Source organism: Serinus canaria, chromosome 24, assembly GCF_022539315.1.
Source record: "Serinus canaria isolate serCan28SL12 chromosome 24, serCan2020, whole genome shotgun sequence".
In the NCBI taxonomy this organism is placed as follows: Eukaryota; Metazoa; Chordata; class Aves; order Passeriformes; family Fringillidae; genus Serinus; species Serinus canaria.
The window spans coordinates 3,909,154-3,917,883 of NC_066337.1; positions in this window are offsets into that span (position 1 = coordinate 3,909,154).

Consider the following 8,730-nt stretch of genomic DNA (forward strand, 5'->3'; position numbering starts at 1 on the left):
TGGGGAGTGCCCACAGCACACTGAGATCCCTCACAGGGCTCTGCTGCTGCTGCCAAGCTCAGATTGGGGTTTGATCACAGGAATTCAGCCTCACACAGCTCTGACTGGAATTCTTAGAATGATTCTGTTGGAGCTTGTTTCACTCAGGATAAACAGCTCATTCAGAATCTCTGTGTTGGGGAGGAGGACCCAAAACCCCACTAACTCCAGCATGAGGGCTTGTCATGAATAGATTTTTGAGGGTCAAGAGAGAGCAGCCAGCACAATTCACCACCCTACTCAGAATTTTACAGCTGCATTGCACAAAGTTTGGCCTCAAATTCTCCCTTTCCTGTCATGGCTGAGATGGAGACAACACAAAGCAACCCTCCATGTTCAGAGGGCTTCAAACCTGTTTTTATTATTATTGATGCTTTTTCTACATTCTTAAAAGACTCCTAATCTACACTTTACCCATTGGTCAGGAGAGACAAGCAAAGTGCTTATGGAATAGAGAGTTGCAAGTTTCTCTTATTTCTCCTTCTTTCTTTTTTGGTTCCTGTGTCAGTGACCTTGGTAGGAAATTCTTTCAGGGGTAAAGGTGGATCCTCTGATCCAGCTCCTCTCTGGCTCACAGAAGTCACTGTGAAACTCTCCCACATCTCCCCTTCTATCTGAGCCAGCTCTCCCTTTTCTCCTGCCTGCAGGAATTGCCAGTGACACCGAGGTGAAAGGGGAAAGTGCTGGGATTTTTTTGGAGCTGGGAGGGCGAGAGCTGGTTCAGACTGGAGGAAACTGTGCCAGGAAAATGTTGTTGAGCAAAAGGAGGTGAAGGGAAACTGTGGAGCTCAGGGCAATCAGCAGGGACACCAGACCTGCCCAGTCTGGCTGAGGCTGGAGCAAGGAAGGGTTTTGTGCTCAGCAGAGATTTCTCAGTTTATGAGGCAGGGAGTTAACTCTTGCTTTGCTTGGAGTGCAATTGTAGCAGGAAAAAAAAACCTCCACCCTGCTTGGAGGGTTCAAAATCTGCTGCACTCTATTGCACATCTTAAAAATAAATTATTGCTTTTACCTGGCTGAGAGGAATGTCTGCTCCTGCTGAGGCTGCAGAGCTGACCTGAGGGATTTACAAGTAAGAGATGAGGGGAGGAATTGCATTTTCTGTTTGTTATTTAGCACAGAAGTATTTCTCATGATTCATTTGTTCATATATGTTTCCCCACCCTTCAAATTATGATAATAATAATAATAATAATAATGATTAAAATGTATCTAGGAGTAAAAAGCTCATCTAAGGCTGAATGTTCTGTGTGAGGCTGAATGAAAAAGCCAAACATAAACCTAACCTGGAAAACAAATTCTCTTCCTTCCCAGCTATATAAGGAGCTTGCCAGCTCAGTTCTATTACAATGTGTTTATTGTGCCCAGATTTGGAATTTAACTAAACCTCTCCAAGATTCCTGATCTGGGAGCCACCAGGAGGTGAAGATGCCACGGTGAGCATCTTGAACCTGCTCACAAATGGGAGGCAAAGCAGATTAAAGGGAATAAATGATGCAGCACTAAGTGTGAGAATTGATTTGTGATGCTGCTACTTAAAAACCCATCCTGAGACTGGGGGAAGGTGCCTTTGTGCCTTCCCTTGGTATTTGTATTTGAGTTTGCAGTGGATTTTATCATTTTCTTTGCACTTCTCCTGTGATTACCCTGAGCATTGCAGTGCTCCCAAGTTTATGGGGTTAAAATTGGCTCCTTGCATCAGGTCCCACAGCCTCCTGCCCTAACCAGGTGTCAGCACTGGGCAGGGAGGTCCTGCTGCTGTTCCCTGTTTGTGCTGTGGTGCAGTGACCTGTCCTGTCCTGGGCAGCAATTCCCAGCCCTGCTGGTTCCAGCAGCCCCGTGGGCAAGGGCAGGGGTCATTCTTGCCCTGCCTCTGGCCCATTTTCCTTCTGTAACTCTGGAAAGTTCCTTTCTGCCCATGTTATTTGTGTAACTCTGGAAAGTTCCTTTTTGTGCATTTTCCTTCTGTAACTCTGGAAAGTTTCTTTCTGCCCATTTTTCTTTTGTAATTCTGGAAAGTTCTTTTTTGTCCGCTTTGCTTTTGTAACTCTGGACAGTTCCTTTCTGCCCATGTTCCTTCTATAACTCTAGAAGGTTCCTTTCTGCCCATTTCCTTTTGTAATTCTGGAAAGTTCCTTTCTGTCAATTTTCCTTCTGTAACTCTGGAAAATTCCTTTCTGTCCAGCCTCCTTTTGCAACTCCGGAAAGTCTCTGAGATTTAGAAACACCCAATCTGTCTTTAGGCGTTGACGGGCTCTGCCCTTGTTGGAAATGATGTAAATATTCTGATTTCTTTGCAAACCTCTGATCTGAGCTGTCTGCTCAGGCGTGGATGGGGTAAAACAGATGGCAAAGAACATTTTGTCATCTCGGGGAGATATTGCTGTGATTGAGGCACAGGCAGCAGAGCTCTGGAGCTCTCAGGGGGTGCTCAGAGCCCTCGGGGTGCTCAGAGAGCCCTTGGGGTGCACACAGAGCTCTCAGGGGGTGCTCAGAGCCCTTGGGGTGCACACAGAGCTCTCAGGGGGTGCACACAGAGCTCTAAGAGCCCTTGGGGTTCACAGAGAGCCCTTGGGGTGCACAGAGAGCCTTGGGGTGCGCACAGAGCTCTTGGGGTGCACACAGAGCTCACGGGGTGCACACAGAGCTCTCAGGGGGTGCTCAGAGCCCTTGGGGTGCACACAGAGCCCTCAGAGCCCTCGGGGTGCGCACAGAGCCCTCAGAGCTCTCGGGGTGCACACAGAGCCCTCGGAGCTCTCGGGGTGCACACAGAGCTCTCTCAGAGCCCTCGGGGTGCACACAGAGCCCTCAGGGGTGCACACAGAGCTCTCTCAGAGCCCTTGGGGTGCGCACAGAGCTCTCAGAGCCCTCGGGGTGCACACAGAGCTCTCTCAGAGCTCTCGGGGAGCGCACAGAGCCCTCAGAGCTCTCGGGGTGCACACAGAGCTCTCGGGGAGCGCTCAGAGCTCCCAGGGTGACCAAAGACCTCTTCAGCCTTTGCAGAGAGCTGTGACAAAGGAAGGTTTGAAACACAAAGGAGCGGCTGTTGTCAATCCTTGTTAAAACAAAACTGACCCTACAGCTACAAACTATTTCTGAAGCGTTTGCTGGGTTGGAGGTGTTTGCTCCAGATAAATCAGCTGCCTTTTATTGCTATATTTTAATTTATTTTTCTTGCTGTTAGTGATCTTCTAAGTGGTTTTTCCCCCTGGCATGGGGGGGATGTGGGAGATGTGAGTTCCTCCCCATCAGCCTTGCACAGAGGGGACATCAGACACTCATTGGGCAGCTCCCAGCTGCATCATTTATTCCCTTTAATCTGCTTTGCCTCCCATTTGTGAGCAGGTTCAAGATGCTCACTGTGGCATCTTCACCTCCTGGTGGCTCCCAGATCAGGAATCTTGGAGAGGTTTAGTTAAATTCCAAATCTGGGCACAATAAACACACCATAATCCAAAATCTGAATAACTGAGCTGGCAAGCTCCTCATGTGATAGCTGGGAAGGAAGAGAATTTGTTTTCCAGGTCAGGTTTATGTTTGGCTTTTTCATTCAGCCTCACACAGAACATTCAGCCTTAGATGAGTTTTTTACTACTAGATACATTTTTTTAATCATTATTACTATTATTATCAGAATTTGAAGGGTAGGAAAGCATACATGGACAAATGAATCATCTGTGCTAAATAACAAACAGAAAATGCAATTCCTCCCCTCATCTCTTCTGACAGGAGACAGAATTCCTTTGCTCTCCTCTTAGGAACATATGGTGGTGTTTAAATGGATGGATCCCATCTGGCTTTTAAGTTTTCCTCTCAAAATTTCCTTTTTTTCCTGCTGCTGAGGTTTTTTTCCAGCTTGCATTGCTTTGTTTCTTCCTGTTTCTTCATTTGATTTTTCTTCCAGCAGAGCAGCCAAAGTTCCCTCTGATGCTGCATTTCCCAGGGACTGGTTTGTGGTTTTTAAAAGAATTTTCCTGGAAATACATCCATGAAGCCAGACTATTCCCAGAGTTACAGCTGCAGCTCTGTCCCTTGGCCCTGAAATCCTGGGAAATCCCTTTCCTGTGGCTCTCTTGGAGATCCTGAGGACAGAACCTCCTGATTTTGGTTTTTTTTAGTTTGGGCAGCAAAGTCTGTTGGTGGAGCAGCAGTGCTGGGGTTTCATCCAGGTGACAACAGGAGAGGAAGGAAGAGAAGCAGGAGCCAGAACCCTCCTGTGCCTGCCCAGGATGTGTTTGTGGGTGAGAACTGCCAGGAGACAGAGCACAGCACCAGAAAGGCCTTTCTGAAAAACTCTTTGTGCATTTGGTCTCCAGCCAGCCGGGAAAAAACAGATTTTTACTCTAGAAAAGATTTTGCAGAGCAGCCACTGTGCTTTTAATCTTGGATATTCCATAAAACACCTCCAGGGATATTCCACAGAACCTTTTTATGAGTATTCCAAAAAACCTCTCCAGGCATCTTTCCCATGGGCTGTGTCAAGAAAAAATGGTTTTTAGAAATAAATAATAGAAATAAATAATATATAAATAATGGACATCTTATATAATATATAGTTTAAATAAATCATTTAAATAAATATATATTACACTATATATTATATAGTATATATAATATATATAATATAGTATATAGTAATATATAATCGGGGAGCCTTGGGGTGCACACAGAGCTCTCTCAAACCGCTGGGTGAACACAGAGCCCTCAGAGCCCTCAGTGCTGCCCAGAGCCCTCAGAGCCCTCAGGGGGCACACAGAGCCCTCAGAGCCCGCGGTTTGCACATCAGAGCTCTCGCGGAGCCCCGGTGGGGGCACACAGAGCTCTAGGGGGTGCTCAGAGCCCTCGGGGTGCACACAGAGCTCTTGGGGGGCACACAGAGCTCTCGGGAGTCCTTGGGTGCACACAGAGGCTCTATCGAGCCCTTGGGGTGCACACAGAGCCTCTCAGAGCTCTCGGGGCGACACTTGGGCTCTGGCGCAACGAGCTCTTCGGGGAGTGCACACAGAGCTCTCGGAGAGCATTCAGAGCTCCCAGGTGACCAAAGACCTCTCTCAGCCTTTGCAGAGAGCTGTGACAAGAGGTTGAACACAAAGGAGCGGCTGTTGTTCATCTTGTTAAACAAACTGACCCTAATGGTACAAAATTTAATCGTGTGCTGGGTGGAGGTGTTTGCTGCCAGATAAATCAGCTGCCTTTTATTGCTATATTTTAATTATTTTCTTGCTGGTTAGTGATCTTCTAAGTGGCTTTGTCCCCCTGGCATGGGGGTGATGGGTGAGAGATGTGAGTTCCTCCCCATCAGCTTGCACAGAGGGGACATCAGACACTCATTGGGCAGCTCCCAGCTGCATCATTTAGTTCCTTTAATCTGCTTTGCCTGCCATGTGTGATGCAGGTTCAAGATGCGCTCACTGTGGCATCTTCACCTCCTGGTGGGCTCCCAGATCAGGAATCTTGGAGAGTTTAGTTAAATTCCAAATTCTGGGCACAATAACACTTAGTAATCCAAAATCTGAATAACTGAGCGGCAAGCTCCTCTGTGATAAGCTGGGAGGAGAGAATTTGTTTTCCAGGTCAGTTTATGTTTGGCTTTTCATTCAGCCTCACACAGAACATCAGCCTTAGTGATTGGTTTTTTTATACTAGATACATTTTTTTAATTCATTATTACTATTATTATCAGAATTTGAAAGGTAGGAAAGCAACATGGACCAATGAATCGTCTGGTGCTAAATAACAAACAGAAAATGCAATTCCCTCCCCTCATCTCTTCTGACAGGAGACAGAATTCCTTTGCTCTCCTCTCAGGAACATATGGTGGTGTTTAAATGGATGGATCCCATCTGGCTTTTAAGTTTTCCTCTCAAAATTTCCTTTTTTTCTGCATGCTGAGGTTTTTTTCCAGCTTGCATTGCTTTGTTTCTCTCCTGTTTCTTCATTTGATTTTGCTTCCAGCAGAGCAGCCAGAGTTCCCTCTGATGCTGCATTCCCAGCGACGGTTTGGGTTTTTAAAAGAATTTTCCTGGAAATACATCCATGAAGCCAGACTATTGCCCAGAGTTACAGCTGCTAGCTCTGTCCTTGGCCCTGAAATCCTGGGAAATCCTTTCCTGTGGCTCTCTTGGAGATCCTGAGGACAGAACCTCCGATTGGGTTTTTTTTTTAGTTTGGGCAGCAAAGTCTGTTGGTGGAGCAGCAGTGCTGGGGTTTCATCCAGGTTGACAAACGGGAGAGGAAGGAAAGAGAGCAGGAGCCAGAACCCTCCTGTGCCTGCCCGGGATTGGTTTGGTGGGTGAGAGCTGCCAGGGAGACAGAGCACACAGCACCAGAAAGGCCTTTCTGAAAAACTCTTTGTGCACTTGGTCTCCAGCCAGCCGGGAAAAAACAGATTTTTACTCTAGAAAGAATTTTGCAGAGCAGCCACTGTGCTTTTAATCTTGGATATTCCATAAAACACCTCCAGGGATATTCCACAAAACTCTTTTCAGAGTATTCCAAAAAACCTCTCCAGGCATCTTTCCCATGGGCTGTGTCAAGAAAAAATGGTTTTGTTAGAAATAAATAATAGAAATAAAGAATATATAATAATGGACATCTTATAAATATATATTTAAATAAATAATTTAAATAAATATATATTACACTATATATTATATAGTGGATATATAATATATATAATGTTATAGTATAATGATATAGTTAGTATATATAGACAGTTATATATATATTATACATTATAATATTGTTCATTATATATTATTTTATGTTTATATTATGATTTGATATTTTGTTATATATCTATATATTATATCTTCTATTTCTATATTCTCTATTGTCTTATATCTTATGTTCTACTATTCTATATATATATTGCCTTTACTCTGGGTATTCCACCAAACCCTTCCAGGCATCTTTCCATGGGTTGTTTCAAGAAAAGATGGGGCTTTTTGGTTTAGAAATAATATAATATAAATAATAAAATACATAATATATCATAATTATAATATAACTACATTATATAAATAAATAATATACAATATATTACCCTATATTATATATAATAGCGTCTGCTTCTTCTTCTTCTTCTTCTTTTCTTCTTCTTCTCCTTCTCTCCTCGTCTTTCTTTTCCTTCTTCGTCCTTCTCCTATTTCTTCTCCTTCTTCTCTTTGTTTTGTTGTTCTTATCTATATTATCTTGTGTTGTTAGTTATTTTTATTATTATTATAATATATAATATATAATAATAATAATAATGAATAATAATAATAATAATAATAATAGAGCTGCATTCTCTCCCAGCTCTGCCCAGCAAATTCTCCCCTCTGTTGGAGCAGGAATTTTGGCCCAGGCACGAGTGCTGGAAGCCAGGTCGTGCTGCAGTTCTCCCCTATCTCTGCTATCGCTGACCCAAGATAAAATAAATCAAAAGAGATCCGAGCTGGCTGCCAAGGTGTGAAGTGAGTCAGGCTGGCACCTGTGCCCTGCTCCGGGATTGCATCACCAGCGATAAAAGCACATTTGGCAGGAATGCGGGCCCGCCCGCTGGGGACAGCTTCATTTTGTGCCGCTCTTCCTCCTCCCTCGGCAGTTCCTCTTCCTCGTGTCTCTCTGGGAAAAGCGCTGATCCCCGGGATAATTAACACTCGGGGTAATTAATGCCCAGCCAGGCGTTAATGTGAGGGAAAGAAGGTCACAAAATGCAAAGTGTCTCCTAACAGGGAGGGGAAAAGCTTTAGACTGGAAATTTAACTTCAGAATTTTGATTTGATCTGAATTTAAATTTATTAAATTTTAGATTTTATTTTAAATCCCACAAATTTAAATTTAGGTTTATGGGAACGGCTTTAGATTGGGAAACATTCCTCATTTTCCCTTCCCTTGGTTTTTCTCTCTCTTTGCTCCTTCTGCCCCATTTCTTTTGTAAAACTGGTCTAAACTTGTGTTTAAAAGTGAAAAAGCAACATAATTTTTGGGTTATTTTTGCTTTAAAATTGGGAAATAGTTTGTCTCAACAAGAGGTGGCACCTACTGTTTCTTGCTGAAGTGACCTTTTGAAAAGAACTTTACCTGCACCCAACTGATTCTAAATTCTAATATCGATTTTGCCCTGGAGATTGGCACCTTTGGGAAGTCAGAACTGAATCTGGGGTCTCAAAGTGTCCCAGTCTGGTTGTGGCTTTTTCACCATCCCATTTTCTGGAAAAATCCCTTGCCCAGGATTTCTCTCCTGGGAAGCTGAGAAGCCTCAGGGGAAAAGGAAAACAATTTTATCTCATTTGCCTCTCCTGTGTTTTGCTGCTTTGGAATGTGGTTGGAGATTGTTTATCTCACATGGGAATTGTTTGATTGGTTTCATGGGAATTGTTTTGACCTTTTGGCCACTCAGGGCCCAGCTGTGTCAGACTCTGGAGGAGAGAGTCACAAGTTTTTCTTTAGCATTTTTTACCCTTCTGTCTGTATCCTTTCTCTGTTCTTTAGTATAGTTTAATATTCTTTGATATAATATAAATAATAAAATAACAAATTAGCCCTCTAAGAACATGGAGTCAGATTCATCATTTCCTTCCTTCATTGGGGGACTCAAAAAACACAACATGGCTTGGTTTTCAAGACACCTTTATCAGAATGGGTCAAGTGTTTGCTCTGTTAATGGGGTAACAAAAGCAGGGCTGCACTTCTTCCTCTGTGACC